The sequence below is a fragment of the Coenobita brevimanus genome, chromosome 59 (genome assembly GCF_032717465.1).
Source record: "Coenobita brevimanus isolate Jiangsu-jjx chromosome 59, ASM3271746v2, whole genome shotgun sequence".
NCBI classification, from domain to species: Eukaryota; Metazoa; Arthropoda; class Malacostraca; order Decapoda; family Coenobitidae; genus Coenobita; species Coenobita brevimanus.
In genome coordinates, this window is record NC_137012.1 from 7,586,241 (window position 1) to 7,609,642 (window position 23,402).

Below are 23,402 nucleotides of genomic sequence, written 5' to 3' on the forward strand. Positions count from 1 at the left end.
GGACGAGGGTCATCTGGGTCGTCGTCGTCTTCTGGGGGTAGGCCTAGTGGAATAGCGGCAACAACACCAGGTAATTCACATAGCCGATCTGACTGTGATGGGTATAGTGCGGCTGCAGCAATAAGGAAATGGTGTAACATCTGCTCAGCGTTCGCGTGAAGAAACAGATACCTGGAGAAGTACTGTTCAAAATTTTCAGTCCGTAGTCCAGGACGCTTAGACCACTCCTTTACATCACGCCACAGTCTTTCAATGGTCTGCGTATTGATGGTAGGGTCGTCTGGGTCCACAAATGCCTCCTTGTGTTTTATCACACAATGCGTGTACCCCTCGTCTGCCAGCCATTGATAGGCAGCCCTGCCATCACTGTTAATGATGCTACCTGGCCGAATGAATTTTTTGATAATGAGTACAAGGGTTGCAGCACTCCCGTCAAGTACTTGATTCCCTTTCTCTAAAGGCACCAAGAAAAACTTTTTTCCAACCCTTTCAATCCCTCCAAAAAGCCACGCGTCCCTTAGGTTTCTCCCACGATCATATTTTGCCCTCACAAAAAATGTCTCGTCAATCTCGACGACAATGCCAGGTCCCCCGATGGGTGGCTGGTTCTGTAGCCACGAAAGGGTCACTTCTGAGCAAAAGCTTCGCCAGTCCACACTTGTCTTTGTCGACCACTTCAAACACGCGATAATAACGTCGTGGTTCCAGAACTTTTGAATCCAGTGGTTTATGAACAATATAGTTTGACAGGCAGGAAGGTGTGTGTTCTCCAAAAAACTTCCTTTGTAGTCAGACACACAATAAGTACACTGGACCCGTTTCTTGGTTTATGCGTACTTTCTGTACTGACCACGGTACCACTGATGTTTGTCTTTTCTAAATTTACACGGTTCCTGACAATCTGGGCAATAAACTTCGGAAGGTAATACACCATGTCTTCTAAAAAACTCAATAGCCTCCTCAGGTTCTGAGTGGAAACCTTAATCACCTGTAAATAATCAATATCACACCCGGGACATTGAGAAGGATTTGAATTTTCCATCCAGAATGAATCAAAGACTGCGCTTCAAATTGATTGGCAGAATACCATCACGTGACCTAAAGTAGGCCTATAAGTGATACAGACATACTCGAGGCATGCGCAATCGAGGGGAAGAGAAACACACGTACGAACGCACACATTTTTTACACGGAGTGGCCGTGAAGATCTAAGGTATGTATTTTTTGGAATTTTAAATTAAATTCATTATCTTTGTAAATATTGATTTCCGAATGGGGTTATGGGGGGTTCATTATGATCCTTAGGGAATATACTATACGTTAATGGTGCTAAAATTCCTAAACTGTGTATTGCCCACTTGTGATATATCTATTTATCTATCTATTTATCTGTCTATCTATATATTCTGAGATCGATATAAATAGTTAGCCGTTATAACAGCGTAAGAACAATTCTATTCGAAAATGTATGGTAATTGTTCAGTCATCTCGTACATATAACCTCCCCCCCCCTTTTTTTTTTTTTTTTCCTGAGGATGTATAGTTTGCAGTAGCCATAAGTATTTGTATAAGTTTGCTGTAAAAATAAAAGCATCAACTGTAGGCTTCAGCTGAACCGAAGGAGAGAAACCAAGTAAAGAAGCTGGGAGTGAATGAGGATGCAGGGAGACGGAGCAAGAAAGACGAGAATAAGAAGGGAAGAGTAGGGCTTAGAAGGAACGAGTGTAAAGGGGAAGAAAGAGGACTGTTTTGGAAAGAGAGAGAGAGAGAGAGAGAGAGAGAGAGAGAGAGAGAGAGAGAGAGAGAGAGAGAGAGACGAAACAGGGACTAATTATGGAGAGAAGCGGAGAGAGAGTAATCATACACAAAAAGAAAGAACCAATAAAAAGCAACTTATTAATAATCACTAAGCAGTCCAGAGAGACAGGCAGAACTGAGAGAGAGAGAGAGAGAGAGAGAGAGAGAGTGAGAGAGAGAGAGAGAGAGAGAGAGAAAGGAGGGGGGGACTGACCGAACAAGCTGGTGCCAGGCAACTACAGCCATTTGGCACTAAGGTAGAAAATATGTAAGACGATCAGGTCTGGTAGGTGCTATAAAGAGGAAAAGATCAAACAGATGGAAGCATAAGAGTACGCCATAAAAGAGACATAAGACGGGTATCAGAAAAGTAGCAGGATTTGCCAAAGAGATCGGACGGTGAGGGAGGTCGGCCCAAATTATGAAGGAGAGGGAAAGCACGACGATGTCCAACAGAGTAATAAGGACATTCTACTAGAAGATGCACTACAGTAACTCGAACCTGACAAGATGAGAAAAGTGGGGGTGCCTCACCGAACATCAAGTGACCATGTGTAATACAGGTATGTCCCAAAAGTAAGCATGCTAATGCAGTCTCCCACTGTCTGGTTAGATGGCAGGAAGAGGACCATGGAAAACCGGTAGGCTTAACTGAACACAGTTTATTTTCAGCAATATTAGACCATTCCATCTGTCAGCGATGTCTAAGAGTGCCAGAGATAGATGTAAGAGTCCCTCGCTGGGAGACAGCTGGAGGATATCTTGCGGGATGCAACCAAACCGCCCAAAATGTCTGCCTGCTCGTATCGGCAATACCAACATGACTCGGGACCCAACAAAAGGTAACTAGCTTCGACTTGGTGGCAAACCTGTACAATCACTCCTGGATTTCAAGGACCATTAGGCTGGCTAAGGGAATGAACCTTAGGGAAAGAAGGGTCCTAAGGGAGTCCATGAATGTAACAAAAGATGAGATCAGAGAAGAAAAATTACATTGAATGGAAACCAAAAGAACATATGATTACGCAGTGAAGGCACTGGTGGCATCAAGAAGGCGTGACTGCCATGAACTGTCACGAAATAAAACAGCAAAATTAGTGCCTGCAAAGAAGTTTGAACCGTCTGTATAGATGGGAGTAGCCTCGGAATGACGACATATGACTAGGGAAGAGGAATCGAAGAAAGTATGGGGAGGTGGAGGTCTTGGTGGCAGGAAGGACAGATGAACAGATATTAGGGGATGGAATGAGTCATGGAGGGAATGTACAATGATGGATTGGAAGTACATGAGGAGAAGGAGGAGACAATGAGTAGGACACACTAACTAGCCTATTAAAGAAAGAGTACTGTTGATATGCAGGGGTTGAGGATGGGAATGAAGGAAGGGATGTAGGAAGGAAGCCAGACAAGGAATGTTGATGAAGCCTGTAATAATAACGAAGGGTCAATTCATCACGACGATGTGACAAAGAGGGCAATCCACATTTGGCATACAGGTTCTGAACCGCAGTGGAATGGAATGCAGCTAAAGCACAACGGAGCCCCTTGTGATGAACAGTATCCAACCTGCAAAGAATGGCAGGGGACGCAGAGGCATAAGCTGTACAACCAAATCAAGAGCATAGAGAACCACGGTAACATACAAACACAGGAGAAGGGAACGATCAGAGCCCCATGTGAGGTAGACTTAATGTTCGTAGAAGTTGAAGCCTCTGAAAAGCAGACGTTTTTAGGATAATAGTATGTGAAGACCAAGTCAACCGAGGGTCAAAAGACAGACCCAAGAACGTTGTAGCAGCATGGTATGTAACAAAGGTGTCATACAGATAAAGAGACGGCCATGGAATAATCTGCCATCTAGAAAACAACATGGCACGAGATTTTGATGACGAAAAACAAAATCCATGAGAAGTTGCCCAAGAGGACACAGCAGTTATCGCTGACTGTATTGACAACGGAGACAAGAGGCATCAGTATCAGCTAGATATAACTGCAAAGTCATCGACATAAAAGGAGGCATGAATCTCCAGAGAGAGAGAGGAGACAATACCATTGATTGCAACAGTTTATCGTCCTCCTCCTGTGGAAAGGAGGCCGATAAACTACTACAAACACTCACCTGAAAAGTTAGATCTCACAAAAAATTACTAGAATGACACCCAAATTACTGTCTATCCCAAAACTAACTAGAGTATGAAGAATGTTGTACTTCCACGTGGTATCACAGGCTGTCTCAACATCAAAAACACTGCAAGAACTGACTGCTTGTGGCGAAAATCCTGACGAATATAAGACTCTAACTTCATCAAGGGATCCAGAGTACTGCATCCCTTTCGAAAGTCATATTGGAAAGCAGAAAGAAGATTCTAAATACCATATCAAACGAGCGTTAACCATCCATTCCATGAGCATGCCAAAGCAACTAACATGGACAGTTGGCCTATAATCTTGGGGAGAATGTCCAAGCCTACCAGGCTCTAAACAGGGAAGAAAATATGCCTTCTTCCAGAGAGTAAGGAACATACCATCTCTCCAGATCCGGTTATAAAGAGATAAGAGAAATAACAATGCTGGTCGAAGGGGGTCCTTTATCATCTGGTAATGAACACCATCAGGGCCCTTGCAAGTGTTACCACAAGACTGGATCCCAGACAAAAGCTCTGACATAGAAAAGGAAGCGTTGTATGACTCAACAGATGACAAAGCAAAATAAACAGGAGTATGTTCAACCTCTTGTTTATGGTGGTGGAACTCTCACTATGATGGCCCCCAAGTATATCCGCCACCCTAACAGGGTCTGCAACAGATACACCATGGGCACAAAGTACTGGGGCTGGCAGAGGAGAATATTTGCCTGAAATTCTGAGAATACGATTCCATAGGACATGAATTGGCGTAAGTGTAATGGAGGTCAAATAAGATGACCAACTAGATTTTCTGGCAGTTCTAACTGTCTTTCGCATAATGGCACTGGCCCTTTTGAATGCAAGGAAAGCAGATTGATGGCCTGGAGTATTAATCCTCTGACAGTAGGTCTTCCATCAAGCCCTTTGATCCGAAGGGCTCTAGCATAACCACTGAACCAGCAAGGGATATATTTGGACGCAAAGGATCTAGTAGTCTGGGAGATGGCCTTCATTGTGGCGGCCAGTACAAAGTCCGTAATTTAAGAAACCGTATCAACAACACTAGAGACGGTAGAGGGATCTGAAAGGGGATGTAAAAAAGAAGTGAGCACATCCCACTTAACGCACTCAAAACACCAACGAGGGGGACGGGGAACAGGAGAATAGGATGCAGTAGCGAGTAAATTAGGAAAATGATGACTTACCAGACAATCATCTAGCACAGACCGATGAAAAACCAGAGCTAGAGATGATGAACAAAAAGAGATATTTATACAAGAATATGTATGAGTGCGAGAATCATTATGTGTAAAGCAACAAGAATTTAGAATATGGAGATCTTGATTAGAGAGAAATGTTCAAGTAAACGGCCTCTAGTAAAAATGGTATTGTCACCCCATTAGGTGTGCTTGCAATTAAAATCACCCAATAACAAGATGGGCTGAGCTAAAAGAGAAAAAAAATGAGAAAGCTCAGGGAACTCTACAGAGACGGAAGTCAACAAGTACAGGGAAATTACAGTAATCCAATGATGAAGGAAAACCCTCACCACAGTACACCTAAGAGACGAAGAAAAGGAACTGTAGTGTGGACGAGGACAGAGGATTCAGAAGTCGACGTAGGTGTGCTAACAAAAATACTCGTATAACCTGGAATTTGAGCAGGGAGAGCAGAGAGGCAGGTCTCCTGAAGGCACACAACCAAACGACAATACTGGGCAAGAAGGCATCGAAGGTCAGAGCAAAGTGAATGAAAACTTCGAATGTTCCACTGAAGGGAAGCCACGAAAAAATATATATGTAATTAAATAAGAAATGGTATTTGTGATATACACTGAACAGAGAGCAAAAACTACAACGATTCGTGACAGATACTGTAGAGATGGGAGATGGAACAGAACTGGGAGGTAAAACTGGGGAAGGACCATTGCTGGGAACAATAGAAAGGGAGGGGGTTGTGGGTGGATCAGGGGTAGGGAGAACTGGAGTAGGTGGAAGATAATCCGGGACTGGATGAGTACGTCTGCAGATGCCAACACGTTTTGTAAAGGTACAGTCACTCATAAAAGAAACGACTCCCCCGGCCAAGACACCTTTCAACCAATATGATATCGGTCCTGGTAACACTGTAAATGACGTCAGGTGTGGGGGTGTGAAGCTGCGTTTGGGGGAAGTTCATTCAAAGTTCATTCTAAGTGTGTCGAGCCCATTCATTTAACCCTTGAGGCCGGGGGTTTCATTTGCATCATGTGCGGCATTAATGCATAAATGTTCGGGTATGGGACTGTGTTATCACCTGAAAGTTCTTTGTTCTTGTAGCATAAAGTTAATTTTGTGTGAAGGACAACATAAGTCAGATATAAAGTATGTTTGACTCGAAATGTGGATTGAAGCAGTGTTTCGTGCAGATTAACTCCGCCCTCCTCTCAAACACCCCTCCTCATTCCCCCATATGGCTGACGTCAAATTGTTACCAACACTGAATACCCCGAGTTATATTGCCTCTAAGGCAGGGGGGGTCTTTTCTTTTATGAGTGACTGTACCCCTGACAAAACAGATGCAAGGGGAGGGGGAGGAACACCTATCTGGAGGAGGATCCATAACAAAGGGCACACTCATACTAGACTTAGCAGGGCGAGAGATGTATGTTGGTTATGAACACTGCTATTTCACACTACCATGAGAGGGAGTTGTTGCATGGCCAGAAGTTGTCAGGGAATCGGACTGAGGAGGTAATGGCAAGGGGGCCCCTCCCAAAGCCCCTGCATTGAAGATTCGTGCTCCTGAACTAAGCCTGTCTTAGAGAGGCAGGCAGAGACGTTCATACCCTGCGAAGGCTTGGTGTGGACTGAGAGAGAGAGAGAGAGAGAGAGAGAGAGAGAGAGAGAGAGGACCCGTTTATAGAAATACTGGCAGGGTTCCAGGGGTTGCCTAGGTAAAAAAAGAAAAAAAAAAAACTAACCTTGCATACCAGCACTGTATGGTACTGAATGGCCACCTTCCCCTCCCCCATGGGAGACGACCCCCGAGGATACTTACCTTTTGTCCTACGTTTCCTGTTGGGCCCATTTTCCGAGGGATAATATTCTCCATGAACCTATTCCTTCCATGGACCTAATCCCCATAGGCCTGTTTTTACACCACCTCCTTCCCCCTCCGCACGCACACACACACACACACACACACACACACACACACACACACACACACACACACACACACACACACACACACACACACACACACACACACACACACACACACACACACACACACACACACACACACACACACACACACACACACACACACACACACACACACACACACACACACACACACACACACACACACACACACACACACACACACACACACACACACACACACACACACACACACACACACACACACACACACACACACACACACACACACACACACACACACACACACACACACACACACACACACACACACACACACACACACACACACACACACACACACACACACACACACACACACACACACACACACACACACACACACACACACACACACACACACACACACACACACACACACACACACACACACACACACACACACACACACACACACACATCCAGTCTCCCATCCTGCCCACCCATTTACTCACCCTTGCAGCCTCACTCTGCCCACCCATCCCACCCACCTTGTTCCCCTTTCCATTCTGCACATCCATTATCCACCCACCCATCCAATCCATCCTCCCATCACCCTGGCCACTAAGCTCCACCATGATGACCTGATGTTGTGATTTTTAGTTTGTAGCCTAATATTGATATAGGAGGAAGTTAAACACTCGATGGTAATTGGTAACCACTCTTCACCATATTGATGTAATTAGTTCTACTGTTGGCTATCAGGGGCACTACTTTACCGATTTCAAATCATACCATTTACCATGATGAGGTGAAAGAAAGAGAGATTGTCCAGGTGCTTGAGGGTGTGAAAGTGGATGTATGTAGATTAACTGAAATTAAATGGAGAGGTGAGAGTGTGAGAGAATGGGAGTATGGATGGGGTATATGCACTGGGGTAGGTGAGAATGAGAGGGCAAGAGAAGTATTGTGCATTGTTGTGAGTAACAGATGGAAGGAGAATATAAGAGAGTATGGATCGGTTGGCTCAAGGATTGTGTGGGTAAGATTGAAAGTTGGACTACAAATGTGGGCAACTGTGTGCATGTATGCTCCATTGCAAGATTATGCAAGCAGAGTGAGAGAAGAGTTCTAGACAAATGTGGAAGTGTGCATGGAAAAGTTCGAAAGGAATGAGAGAGTGTTTTTGATTGGCGATATCAATGGAAAGTAGGGAATGTGAAGGTGGTTGGAATGGTTGGTGAGTGGGGTGTGCCTGCAGAGACGGATGAGAATGGCAGTGTGTTAGTGGACATTTGTGCCGGGAGGGGGTTTGTGATAGCCAATACCCTCTTCATGCACAAAATGATCCATAGGTATACGTGGCGAGTGATAAGAAGGTGGGTGGTGAATGAACGGAATGATGATTGATTATGTGTGTGTAGATGAAAGGATGAGAAGGTGTGTAACGGATACAAGAGTATGTGGACTTCCTGACCACCACATCAAAGTCCAAAGGAAATGAAGAAATAGAAGAAGAAAGGACAGGAGGAAGTAGTTCATGCATGCAAGGAGAGTGAAAGGGTTGCAAGAGGATGGAAAAAAGGCAGAATATAAGAGGGAAGTGGAGGAGCGATTGGGTAAACATGGACTGGAGTAGATGGGGGACGTGGAAGGCACATGCAAGGTATTCACAAAAGAAAGGACTTCAACTCCAGCCACGGGGAAGATAGATGTGTTTGCACTAGATGCACCAATTCAGGTTCTCCAGTCTCTTAACTTTTATCAGTTTCCTCCTTCAGACATGCTGAGACTTTCGTCTTTGACATTCCCTTCTTACAGCTCTAGCATTACGTTGAATGATCTTAGTTTGCCCATGAAATCAGTCATTGTGGTAAAACGGCCTTGGTGAGACACGTTTAACGGGTTTAGAGGTAAGAACAAGTGGGCCAGCTTTTGAGGCCACTGGTTGTCTAATAATATTTTGGTAAACTTAAGGGACTTTATCTTGCTGTCATGTTTGAAGAATACGAAAAGCTCCTCCTTCAGTGACAACTCTTCATACCACATTCCTCTGTGACAACCAGTGAACCTTAGTGTGAAAAAATAACACTCCTTCATCTGCTCCAGACTTCTGGCACAGTAGATGGAAGAGTCGTGTACTTAGGGTACTTAATGGTATTTACAATGTGTACATCATCATGTAGAAATGTTAACTCTGGCAGGAGAGTTTTAGATGTTAGAGCATATCTATGATGCATACAAAGAAGATGACATGTTTTAGGATTCGCCTTATTCACTCTTCCTCGAAACACTGATCAACGGCCAAGCATGGCTAGTGCTGTGTCAGTTGTGCATCCACTTATATTATTCCAACAAAATCCTTCAGCCTCTAAAAATTTTGAGAATTCATGCAAAATACAGTATCTTCACCTCTTGTTGTCGACTCCAAAGGATGATAGAACAAGAAATCCTCCTTGAAATCTCTACCACTGATGTATTGTACAAACACTAAGAGTTGGGCATAGCCTAAGTAGCCACGTCAGTCGACTCACTAAGCTGGATTGCAAATTTGCTTAACAATGCCCATATTATTTCAGCAGTCACGTGTTGTTTGACATCATCAGACACATCTAATATTCGTAGATGAACAGTATCATTGGAGAGGGGTACTGATGTGACCTACTTACCATCACATCAATAACACTGCGAACTACGAAATATCTTTACAGTAATAGCGAGTAACTTCTCTGCAATGTTGGTTATTCTTGTGCAGTTCTCAGTTATACCATATACGATACACGTAACCCAGATTCATTTTGTTGACTGAACTATGCACATAACCCAGCTTCATTGTGTTGGCTGAACTGTCCCGAGTAAGTAAAGTGTGCTTGCTTCACTCCCTCTTCCTTTTGTTTGAAGAAGGCAGCATTCTTACTTTTCATGTTTGGATGACAGGTCTTCAAATGTCTCTTGAGACTGCTTGGTTTCATGAACTCTGGGGACAGAACATTGTGGCATACAACACACTGTGGAAATTCACACCCGTGTCTAGCGATGGTGGTAAATCCATAGAGAATGTAGTTTTCATCGTACTGACGTTTCTTCAATAATTAGGTCATAACGGTACCCAGGATATGTAATAAGAACATTTATATAACCAAAGCCATACATAGTCAGTGACGCTGATACGTAGTTATGATATCTGAACCGTCATAAGATTACACAATAAAAACACCATCAGGAACTCATAATCACCGTTTTAAGATCACACAGCAGAATCACTTTCAGTCATAATGTCAAAAGATCAGTCAAAACATCGTCAGGAAGTCATATTATCAACACCGTCGTAAGATCACACAGTTTAAACAACTTCAGGCATTCATCACACATCAGAAACAACTAAAGGTAGTCATATTACCACCAATATCAAAAGAACAAACAGAAATTGCATACTTACGCCAGTACCCATAAGGACTAAGGTTTGCTGTGAGTAGCCACACATACGAAAAGTCATAAACGCGAGTTTCCAAAATGCTATAACATCACTAGGTCAAGATAATCATTACCACATTGTAAAATATCCATAGCACTGATACCATCGTATATCAAAAACAGTAACACACACTATTAGAAATGTGATGAACACAACTCATTTAGGTAAATAAAAATACTTGGAGACGGTGGGGCAACAAGTACGTGCAATAGTTGCTTCTTGCTAACCGCAATGAAACAGTACCCATCCACACTCAGGGCTGCTGTTTGAACGTGAACCAGCCTGATAACGCGCATCTAAAACTGTCGTAGACACATACACACACACACACACACTCTCTCTCTCTCTCTCTCTCTCTCTCTCTCTGTAGATATAAACCTTTCGTCAGCCATCTAACAAACAAGGCATGAGGCTATGGCACACCTAATGTCTGACTTGGCTCGTATCTCTGACTGGGGTAAAAATAATATTGTTTTTAATGCATCAAAAACTCAGTTCTTACACCTACCAACCTGACAGTCTTCCACAGGAATACCCTCTAAGGTTTAATAATATCCAGCTCAATCCTGCATCATCCTTGAACATGCTTGGGGTTTTATTTACACGGGACTTATCTTGGAAAAATCGTATTGCATCTCTTGTAAAATCTGCTTCCAAGAGATTAGGTGTGCTATGCCGACTCCGTACCTTCTTTACCCCTGCACAGTTGTTGATTTTATACACAAGTTTTATTCGCCCCTGTTTAGAGTACAGCTTTCATGTGTGGGGAGGCTCACCACATACAGCTCTTCTCAATAGGGTGGAGTCAAAGGCTTTTCATCTTATCAACTCTCCTCCTCTTACTGGCCTCCTTCAACCTCTGTCTCTTCGCCGCAGTGATGCATCCTTATCTTTTTTCTATCGCTACTTCAATGGTCACTGTTCCTCTGAACTGTCTACTTGCATCCCTTCACCTCTACGACGGGAGCGTACGTCTAGCAACAACTTCTCATCCCTTTTCTGTCCAATTCTCTAATGTAAGAGTTAACTGTTACTCCCAATCCTTCATTTATGCAACAGGTCAACTCTGGAACTGTCTCCCTCTGTCTGTATTTCCTACTTCCAATGATCTCCAGTTTTTCAAACGCAGTGTGTCCAGGCATCTCGAAATAAACGGATCTTGAATTTGGCTCTCTGTTGATTTTTTTTTTTTTTTTTTTGAAGGAACTGTTTGCGGGTTCCTGGCCTTTGGTTCCTTCTTTCTTGCTTAAAAAAAAAAAACCGCACTGGGAAATCTGCGAACTCCAGGTTAAAAACTCCCTGTTTTAGACATTTCCCCTTTAATTTCTATGGAGGACAGAGAGAGAAAAAGACCTCTAAAAATATGTACGAGTTTTACGTTAAATATTCTATAACCCTTTTTTTCTTTTTTTTTTTGCCTTTCAAAATCATTCATGTTGTGCTTTGGAAATGCCATAGGGTAGGCCTACGCTGTATAATATTGGGTGTTATATCAGAGGTAGGCTGATGGGTGCATTGAAGGATCCCCCACTCTCTCTCTCTCTCTCTCTCTCTCTCAGTACGTACCCAAATTGATTCATAATTTTCTTTCCGGTTCTTTGGATAGCTGATAGGTAGATAGATCGATAGATAGGTAGCGCCAGATATACTGACTAGACGGATAGGTAGAATGGGAGGTGGATGCGAATCAGGTAGTTAGATCAGGCAGATATACATAGTTGGGTAGATGTCTAGAAAGACTAATAGATAATTAAAGTGGTAGGCCTATTGATATAAATGTAAATATGAGCAGATAAAAAAAAAGATAACAGGTGGAGAATGTTAAGAAAAAAGATTGATGTGTTTCGGTAAATCAGCATACAGATAAAATAGGACAGACAGCAAAACACAGACATGCAGAGATAGATATATTAACTGATTGAAGGAATGGATGATTGTAGGGTAGATGGTTAGAATGTATTGGAGTAGATACAGATGGACATATTAGCACATTAATTACTTGTTTTTACTCATTATCTCCTCGCCATTGGTCCACAATCCATAACTTTCCTTTTTACTGATTCTCTCATATTTCTTTCCTTGACTGTTTCTCTCATTTTTCCTTCTTTCCTCCCTTTCTACGTACTCATTTTCATATTTCCTATTTCTTTCCACCCTTCCATTTCTCCTCCTTATTTCCTCCCTGCCATCTTTTTCAGTTTATATACATATTCCCAGTTTTCTTTCCTCTTTCTTTTTCTCTATAGGCTCTTGCTCCTTACTTTCTTTATAGCCCATATTCTTCATTTCCCTTTCCTTACCTCCTTTCTTCCACTTTTCGTTCTTTATTTCCATCCTTCCCTCCATTTTCATTCCCTCCATTTCTCTTCGTTCCTTTCACTCTTCGTTCTTTATTTCCTTCCTTCCCTCCTTCTTTCCTTCTTTCCTTGAACATACACATTCCCTTCTTCATGGCTTTTGTCACGTACCTGGCAACACATGGAAATTGTATTTGGCATTCATAAAACATAATAGCCAAGAGCGATTTGCATGTAATATCATGATCCACACCACTATACGCTACAATGCCCTATAAAACACTGCACTACACTACACTACAATACTCTGTACTACACTACACTACACTACACTACACTACACTACACTACATTACACTACACTACACTACACTACAATACTCTGTACTACACTACACTACACTACACTACACTACATTACACTACACTACACTAATCTAAACTGTACCACAACACTACACTACACTACGCTGCACTGAATTACACCCTACAACACTTCACTACAGTATGCCCTACTACACCACATCACACTACTCATCAACACGAGCTACACTACGCTATACCCTGGCACACTACACTACACCCAGCTGCACGACACTACACTATACTACACTACGCTTCACAACACCACACCCTGGTACACTACACTGCAATACTCTCCACTGCACTACGCTACACTACATCCTGGTACACCACATCTTGCTACACTTCAACCTGCTTCATTGCACCACACTACACTGCACTACACTGCATTACACTACGCTACACCCTGCTACAAGCACTAATCATACTACATAAAATTACACTACACCAAAGTACACTACACCTTAAAACACTGTATTACATTACGCCGCATTACGCTACACTACAGTACACTACACTACAGTACGCTACACTACATTACACTACACTACATTACACTACACTACACTACACTACACTACACTACACTACATTGCACTGCACTGCACTACATTGCACTGCACTACACTTCACTTCAGTATACAATGCTACACTACACTACAACCTCTTTCTACACTACAGTACACTACACCATAATACATCCTCTTGCTACACTATAGTACACCACACTACACCCTGCTACACTACACTACACTACAGTACACCCTGCTACACATTACACTACACCTTGCTACACCGTACTAAGTTGCACTGCACCCTGCTACACAACACTACATTACACTGCACTACAATACACTACACCATAGTATACTGCACTACAGTACACATTACTACGCTACATTACATGACATTACGCTACAACCTACTGCACTACATTACACTACACTTCACCCTGCTACACTACACTACATTACACCTCACCCTGCTACTCTACATCATGCTACACTACACAAAACTACATTATATTTCACTACACTACACTATACCCTGCTACTCTACACCCTGGTACACTACACAACACAAAACTACATTATATTGCTACACTACACCCTGCTACACTACACAACACAAAACTACATTATATTTCACTACACTACTCCTCACTTCACTACACCCTGCAACACTACACTGCACTACATTACAGTACACTTCACTGCACTCTCTACATTACATTACACCCTTCTATACTACACTACACCCTGCTCTACTACAGTGCATAACACTTCATTACATTGCACTGCGCTGCACTGCACTGCTTTACGCTGTTCTACACTACACTGCACATTGTTACACTTCATTGCACTACATTACACTTTGATACACTACACTGCAATACACTTCACTACACTACACTACGCCCTGGTACACCGCACCTTGCTACACTACACCCTGCTTCATTGCCTACCCTGCACTGCACTACACTACATTCCACAACGCTACCAGCTGCTACACTACACTTTACTACTTTACCCTATACTACACTACTCTACACTACACCAAACTACACTACACACTACTACACTACACTACAGTACAACCTGCTACACTACATTACACAACACTCACTATAACCTGCAACACTACACAACACTTCACCCTATTGAACTGCACAATGTACTACACCCTGTTACACTAAACGACACTATAATCTGGCACACAACACTACACCCTGCTGCACTGTACTACACTACACAACACTACTCCCTGCTACACTATACTACCGAACATCACGATACACTACCCTACATTACACTACACCCTGCTACACCTCACCACACCACCATGCCACACTACACTACACTACACTACACTATATTACACTACTCTACATTACACTACACACACTACACTACACTACACCACACTTCACTACACTGCACTGCACCCTAATACGCTACACTAAACCCTGTTACAATACACTGCACCACTACACTACACAAGTAAATTACGTCATTGCACTGCACTACACTACACCCTGCTACACAATACTACACGAATCCCTGCCGCACTACGCTACACTACACCCTACCACACTGCACTACACTACACCCTGCTACACAATACTACACGAATCCCTGCCGCACTACGCTACACAACACCCAGCTACTCTGCACTACACTACACTACACTATACGTGCTACACTACACTACATTACACCCTGCTACACTACACTAAACTACACTACACAGCATTACATTACACTACATCTTGCTACATTAGATTATATTACGCGACCATACACTACACTACACCCTTCTACACAATACTACACTACACTACACCCTGCTATACTAAACTTCACTGCACTACCCTATACTGCAAACTTCACTACACTACACTGCACTACAACCTGCTACACGTCACTGCACTGCATTACATTAGATTACACCGCACTAGACAACACAGTATTACATCCTGCTTCACTGCACCACACCACACTGCTTTACTCTACACTACACTACTCTACGGTACACCACTACACCCTGCAACACTATTCTACACTACACTACTCTTCACTGCACTGCATTACACCATGCTGCACTGCACTACACTACACTACACTACACTACATTACACTACTGCACTACACTACATTACACTACTGCACTACACTACATTACACTCTGCTGCATAACAGTCCACTGCACCAAGCTACACTAAACTGCACTACACTGCATTGCACTACGTCGCACCTTGTTACACTACACACAGCACTACACAACATTACACTCTGCTTCACAATTACACCCTGCCACACTACACTAAACTAGACTACACTCCACTACGCTACACCGTGCTGCAGTGCACTACACCCTGCTACACCACACTAGATATAACTATACCGCACTCCACTACACCCTGCTACACTACACTGTTCTGCACTACACTACACACCACCACACTACATTACGGTATATCCAGCTACACTACAATACACCTGCCACACTACATAAGAATTCTATACCCTTTTATACTACACTACACCCTACTACGCAACATTACACAGTGTATTACACTACGCTACACCCTCCTGTATTACATTACAACCTGTTAAGCTACACTCTACCACACTACACTACATTACACCCTGCTGTACTGTACTGCACTACACTACATAACAACACTACACCCTGCTACACTGTACTACACTACACTATATAACATTACACCCTGCTACACTGTACCACATTACACTGTATAATATTACACCCTGCTACACCGTACTACACTACACTATATAACAATACTCCTCCCTGCTACACAGTAGTACGCTACACCACACTGTACTACACCCTCCAACGTTACACTACTGTACACAACACTAAACCACGTACACTACACTACATTGCACTTCATTGCACTACACTACACTATAAAAATTACACTGCTCTGTGCTACACATTATATTTCACTACAATACATCCTGTTGCACTATACTACACCACATCACTACACAACACTGAACTGCTGTACACTACACGACAATAAGGTATACTACAATAAACTACAATGAATAATACTACACTACATTACACCACACCCTGCTATACTACTAGTCTATACTACATTGCGCTACACTAAGCTACACTACGCTACACTACACTACAGTACACTACACTACGCTACGCCATATACTCCTACACTACTAGCCCACACATTACTCTACACTGCGCTACATTGCACACACAACACTTCTTTCTCACACATCCAGAGAAGTGCAATATCGCAGATGTTTTGGATATCATATTGCTGTTTGGCCAGGAGACTTGGTCTGGTGTGTATAAGGAACCGTCAGACAAAGCAATACATTGTGTGTGTGTGTGTGTGTGTGTGTGTGTGTGTGTGTGTGTGTGTGTTCCTTCAGCGTATTTCTCCATTTTACCTTTCCTCCTTCTCCTCTCCTTCCCCGCCAGTTCTTCTGTTCTTTTGTCCTTCCTGTTCTTCGTCCTTCTTTTCCCTTTTTCCTTCCATCCTCTCGTATTTCTATCGTTGTCATTTCTCCATCCTTTTCAGCAGTCCTTCCCAGCCTTACTCTGTCTGTCTGTCTGTCTGTCTATCTGTCTGTCTGTCCGTCCGTCCCTCCGTCCGTCCCTCCGTCCGATCGTCCGTCCTTCTGTCTGTCTGTCTGTCTCTGTCTCTGTCTCTGTCTGTCTGTCTGTCTGTCTCTCTCTCTCTCTCTCTCTCTCTCTCTCTCTCTCGCGTTCCTTCCTTCTTTCCTAACCCTTCTTTTCCTCTTTCCTTTTCTTTTCATTCCATCATTTTTTCAATCCTTTCTTCTTTCCCACTAACCCTTCTTGACCTTTTACTACTCTGTTTTTCTCCCTCCGTCCTTCTTCCTTCCTCAATCCTTCCTTCCCTCTTGCCTTTTTGTGTCTCTCTCCTTCTTTCCTTCCCTCCTTCATCCATCTTTCCCCACCCTACACCCTCCTTCACCAAGTTCTCTGTCTCTGTATCTCTGTCTTCTTACTGCCCTCCCTCCATTTTTCATTCATTCAGTCATTCATTTTCTCCATCTTATTCTTCTCACTGTTTTCTCCATTTTATTCTTCTCACTCTCCCCTCTAATAGCTCTCCTTTTCCTCCTTCCTTCCTGCCGTCATTCATTCATTCATTCATTCATTCTTTCTTTTACTTTCTTTCCTTCTGTCTTTCCTCCCTTCATTTTGATCTTATTCTTCTCACAAGCCTCTGCAGTCGCTCTCCCCCTTTCCGCCCTTTCTTTCCACCTTCACCTCTCCTTCCCCACCCTACACCCTCCTTCACTTAGTTCTTTAATCTCCATCTCATTGTCTCTGCTTCTTTTCTGTATCAGGGCAGGGGTGTCTTCCTTCCTTCCTTCCTTCATTCTTTCCTTCCTTCTCCTCTCCCTCCTCCCTCCTTCACCAGTTCCTTCACCCTTCCTTCACCTAGTTCTTTGTCTCCAACACTTTGTCGCAGCTGCTCTCATATGTCGATGCTTGGGTTCTGTAGAATGGAGTGCTGTAGACTTCACCCCACTTCAGACTACCCCCAAATCTCTCTCTCTCTCTCTCTCTCTCTCTCTCTCTCTCTCTCTCTCTCTCTCTCTCTCTCTCTCTCTCACCACAACTAAAAATGAATATTCTGAAGTTAGCACGACAAACCAAAGTCAAGTCATCTTTACACTAAGAAGCGTATAACTGATTCTCTTTCACTTGACAGAGATCCCAAACTCCTTTCGCCTTAGTTGTTGGCTAAGTGTAGTCAGATCAGAGGGTGGGTCCGACTATACTCTCTTCACCTTAACTTGGCCAAGATTTTCGTCCTTTTGCAGTTTACTTCACATAGCTCACTGGCAGAAAACAACAGTGCTATTGTTCTATTGGCCTTATGTTTAAACACGGATGGAAATTCCCTTCTTTGTTCCTCATTTACGCACCAAGAAAAGCACAGGCAATCCGTCAATTTTTATTTGGTATGATAAGAGGGCATTAAGGAAAGGGGGCGACTGGCATCCCAGCTTGACCATTTGTACCTGACTGAGGACCAGTTTGTATGCTGGAAGGGCTTTCAACAGACTCACATGGGAGTCGCCATGGCGTGTATCTGGCATGACGATGTCCACCACAACAAAACAAGATTCCCTGTCGTTTATTTATTACTTTCCATATGTGTGTTACTTTCCATGCTTTAGGATAATATACCTTTCAGTCAACACTTATGCAGTAAATATGACAGTTAGTGCTGGAGTTATTAGAGTTATGAATAGGCTGATGCTATTTTTTTAATATAAAAATGGTATTAAACGAATAGTACCAGCAAGAAAAAGAAAAAATCTATATAGTTGCAGCGCTTGAGATTAAAACGCTTATGGCAACCAAAGATGACTAGATGCTATCAGTGCTTCATAGTTTGACCAGTGTGCGAAGAACAGCTACTTTCTTGTTAAATACCAGATATTAACATTTATTTTCACCTAATAACACCGAGTAAACGTTCGAAATTCAGATAAATCACATGGATAATGCACGAAAGTGACGTAGATATGTCAATTTGATGATATCATCCTGTTGTTAAAAAAAGAAAATGTTACAGTGCGTTTCAAAAAACGTCACCACTATCTTAGATTAGGGCCCAAGATTGTCGACCTATATAACTCCGTACGGTGTGGCCCACTGGTTTTGATAAACGATTCAGTTACATTGCAAACATGTCTTGCATTATCGGCATGTTAAAAAAATTATTTACATTATGCTTTCTGCAAGCAAAGGGCTACTTTGTTATGAATAATTAAATATAGGGTTTGTGAAACCCATTGCTTGCCTTGCCTTAAAAGTTTTAGAACAGCCCCAACAAACAGCGGGAAAACATACCCACCTAAACTTTAAACATACCGTTTTGATAGTGGGGCCATAGGAAAGGTCCTACATTACCTTTACACATGAGTCTGTACATCCTTTCCATAGCACTGCTTCGTGACTAGTATCATATTCACATATAATATGCTGTTACACCTCCACGTTCAAAACAGACTGGCGACAATTTTAGGTCGAGTAAACGAGTCAGTATGCAGAGAGATTCATTCATGCCTCATAATTAAGTATATCGAACATCACGGAGTCACGATTTTGTATTGGATTTGTGAGTAGCCTAGTTCCGTCAGATGAAAAGAGACCTGATATAAATAGTTTCTCCACTGGTTAAGAGGGATGACGAGAAGATATCCATCATAAATTGTGTCCCCCCTGTGGCGGAGGGGACTCAATCTGACCGCACTATGGAGTGATACTACCACTCTGCGGCCAGGTTGCTTTAGGAAGAATTCTGCCACCGTATTCCCTGCGTGTCGTAAATGACGACTAAAAAGGACGGTGGTGAGGGGACTAGGGACCCCCTCCTCTGTATTTTTGGTTCCAACAATGAGACAGGGCATAGAAAGGGAAGAGGGATTGAGTTATCCCCGAACCCTGAAGACTGGGCTATGAATGTGCGTAGATGTTACTACGATTGAGGCTAAAAGGGAGGAGATTGGGTGAAAGTTTGTGAAAAGAAAGTTGGATTTGTTAGCTTTGAGTGAAAAAAAGATGAAAAGGAAAGTTAAGTCTAAGTTTGGAAGTGTGACTGGAAGGATGTCGCGTGCTGATATAGGCAGAGCGAGAGAAATAAATTTATTATTGTTATTATTATTATTATTATTATTATTATTAGTGAGCCCGGACGCGCAGAATTGTGTGATTGAATGGAAGGAGGTGCCACCGAGACCGATGTGGTTGAAAGCGAAATTTGGACGAGAATTTTGGGTGTTTGTGAGTGCATATGGGCCTGGTAGTAAAAGGGATCAAGAAGAGAGGGAATCTTTCTGGAATGATGTTGATGAGTGTCTGCAGAGTTTGGAGCGAATGTGAATGATGGGATATATGAATGCTAGAGTAGGAAATGTAACAGTTGAAGGAATCGTTGGTATGCATAGTGTGCCTGGAAGAAATGATAATGGGGAAAGAATGATTGGGATGTGCGTTGTGAGAGAGATGGTGATTGGAAATACCTTCTTGGAGAAGAAAGATATTTATTACTATACCTGGGTGAGACAGGAGAGTGGAAGGGTTATTAGAGCATTGATTGACCATGTGGTTGTGTCCTGGAATGTAAGAGGAAGATTGTTGGGTGTGAAAGTTTTGAGAGTGGAGGATAAAGGTATGTCTGGTGGAGGGAAAGTTGAGAGTAGGTATGAGGTGGGTGAGAGCTAGGAGAGTTGGGTGTGGCAGGGAGGTTTTGAAAGTGAGTGAGTTGGATAAAAGAGAGAAAATGATAGAGTATCATGAGAAATTGAAAGATGAGTGGAACGCAGTGACAGATCAGGAAAATAGCAGTGTGGAGGAAAAATGGCAGTTGTTTAAGAGTGCTGTGGTGGGGTATGCGAAAGAGGTGTGTGGTGTAAGACGAGTGAGTGGTGGTGTAAGAAAGGGAAGTGAATGGTGGTGCGTGGAAGAAAATATGACTGTAGCTGAGAGGAGACGTGCACATAAAGTGTGGCTGCAGAGAAAGGGTGCGTCATATGAGAGGTATAAGGAAAAGAGGAATAGGGCGAGAAGGGCTGTGCGTGATGCTAAAGTGGCAGCAGCTGAGAAGTGGGGTAGGTGGTTGACTGACAGTTTTCAACAGACTAAGAAAATGTTTTGGATGGGATGCAGAGGGTGCGAAAGGGATAGTCTGAGAAGCAAGAGCGAGTACAGTAAAAGCAGAGGATGGAAGGATGTTAATTGAGATGGATGCAATATAGATGAGATGGGCAGAGTATTTGAAAGACTGTTAAATGTTCAGGAGGAAAGGGAGGCTGAGATTGTGGCAGATGGAAAGGTCTATCTATCTATCTATCTATTGCCAGACGCCTTAATCCCGCACGGAGTGCCCACAAACAAATCGCCTCCACATCGCCCAATCCCCCCCCATTTCACTGCCCTGCTCCCATCTCACACCCCCCTCTCTCATATACCTCTCCACTCCATCCCTCCATCTCATCATCGGCCTCCCCCTCCCTCTCCCCCCCTCCACCTCACTCACATACACTCTCCTCGTCAGTCTCACCCTCCTTCCTCTCCACATGGCCAAACCACCTCAGTGTGTTCCTCCTAACGCTTCCTATCACATCCACATCCACACACAACGCTCCTTTATATCCTCATTTGTCAGCCTGCCTCTCCATGTGACTCCACAGGTTCCTCTTAAATAACTCATTTCCACTGGTCTCACTCTTGACTTGCGTCCTTCCAACAACGTCCAAGCTTCACTTCCATACATTAGAGTTGGTGTCACAATACTGTCTTGTAGTAACTTTTTCACTTCCATGCTCACTTCCCTGTTTCTTGTTACTGCTTTCAAGGAACCACCAACCTTTCTTCCTTGTTATACCCTTTCCAGCACTTCACCCTCCAAACTTCCATCCTTACTCATCACACTCCCAAGTACTTAAATGTACTCACATTTTCCATTTCCTCACCATCCAACCTCACTGCACATTCACTGACTTAACCTCTGTCAGAGACCATCACTTTACTCTTCTCTACTTTCACCTTTAGATTCCGTTTTTTACACAGTCTCCCAAACTCATCCACCAAGCCTTGCAGCTCCCCTTCGTCTTCACTTAACAACACAGTATCATCTGCAAACAACAGTACAGGGAGTTTCCAGACACTATCCTCCCTAACTAGGGCCACTCCAACATCCACTGCCCTACCTTGTATCTCTTTCATTACCCCATCCCTGTACAGATTGAACAACCATGGAGACATGACACATCCCTGTTTCAACCCAACCTTCAAGGAGAAAATTTCACTCAGTTCACCATCCACACGCACTGCAGCCTTAGCACCATCATATGTACTCTTCACAGCATTCAACAACGGGATTTGTCTTGGAAAGGTCATATTACCTCACTTGTAAAATCTACTTCCAAGAATTAAGGTGTGCTAAGTCCACTTCGTGCCTTCTTTACCTCTGCACAGTTGTTGACTTTATACACGGATTTTATTCGTCCCTGTGTAGAGTACAACTCCCATGTGTGGGGAGGCACCCCCACATTCAGCTCTTCTCAACAAGGTGGAGTCAAAGGCTTTTCGTCTTATCAACTCCCCTCCTCTTACTGGCTCCCTTCAACCTCTGTCCCTTCGCCAAACAGCTGCATCTCTCTTTTCCATCACTACTTCAATGGTTACTGCTCCTATAAACCGTCTGCTGGTATCCCTCCACCACCAGGGCGCGTAGCACAGTCTAGCAACAAACTGTCATCCTTTTTCTCTTCAACTCTCTAATGCAAGAGTTAACCGTTACTCCCAGTCCGAAACTCTGGAACTGTCTTCCTCTACCTGTATTTCCTACTGTCTATGGCCTATAGTTTTTCAAACGCATTGTGTCCAGGCATCTCTAAATGATCATATCATGAAATTGGCTCTGTTATTTTTTTTTATTATTATTATTATTTATTTTTTTTGAGGAAACAATCTAAGAGGCTTTTGGCCTCTGGTTCCTTCTTCCATGCATAAAAAAATTACAAAATCCAGCCTAGCCTAGCCTGACCTGGCCTAGCTTAACCTCTCCTAATCTAGTTTAGCCTAACTTATTGAAGCTGAATCTAACCTAACGTAACCCATCTTAGCGCAGCCAAACTTAGCCTTGTCTAGC

General features: G+C 43.1%; 1 protein-coding gene and 1 pseudogene across 1 annotated transcript in view; one reads left to right on the forward strand and one right to left on the reverse strand.

The window, feature by feature from the left end:
* LOC145402854 (potassium channel subfamily T member 2-like) overlaps positions 1–23,402 on the forward strand; it is an 812,106-nt gene that overhangs the window by 275,405 nt on the left and 513,299 nt on the right. The gene's annotated exons all lie outside the window — the stretch shown is intronic.
* On the reverse strand, positions 10–10,520 carry LOC145402834 (uncharacterized; annotated as a pseudogene).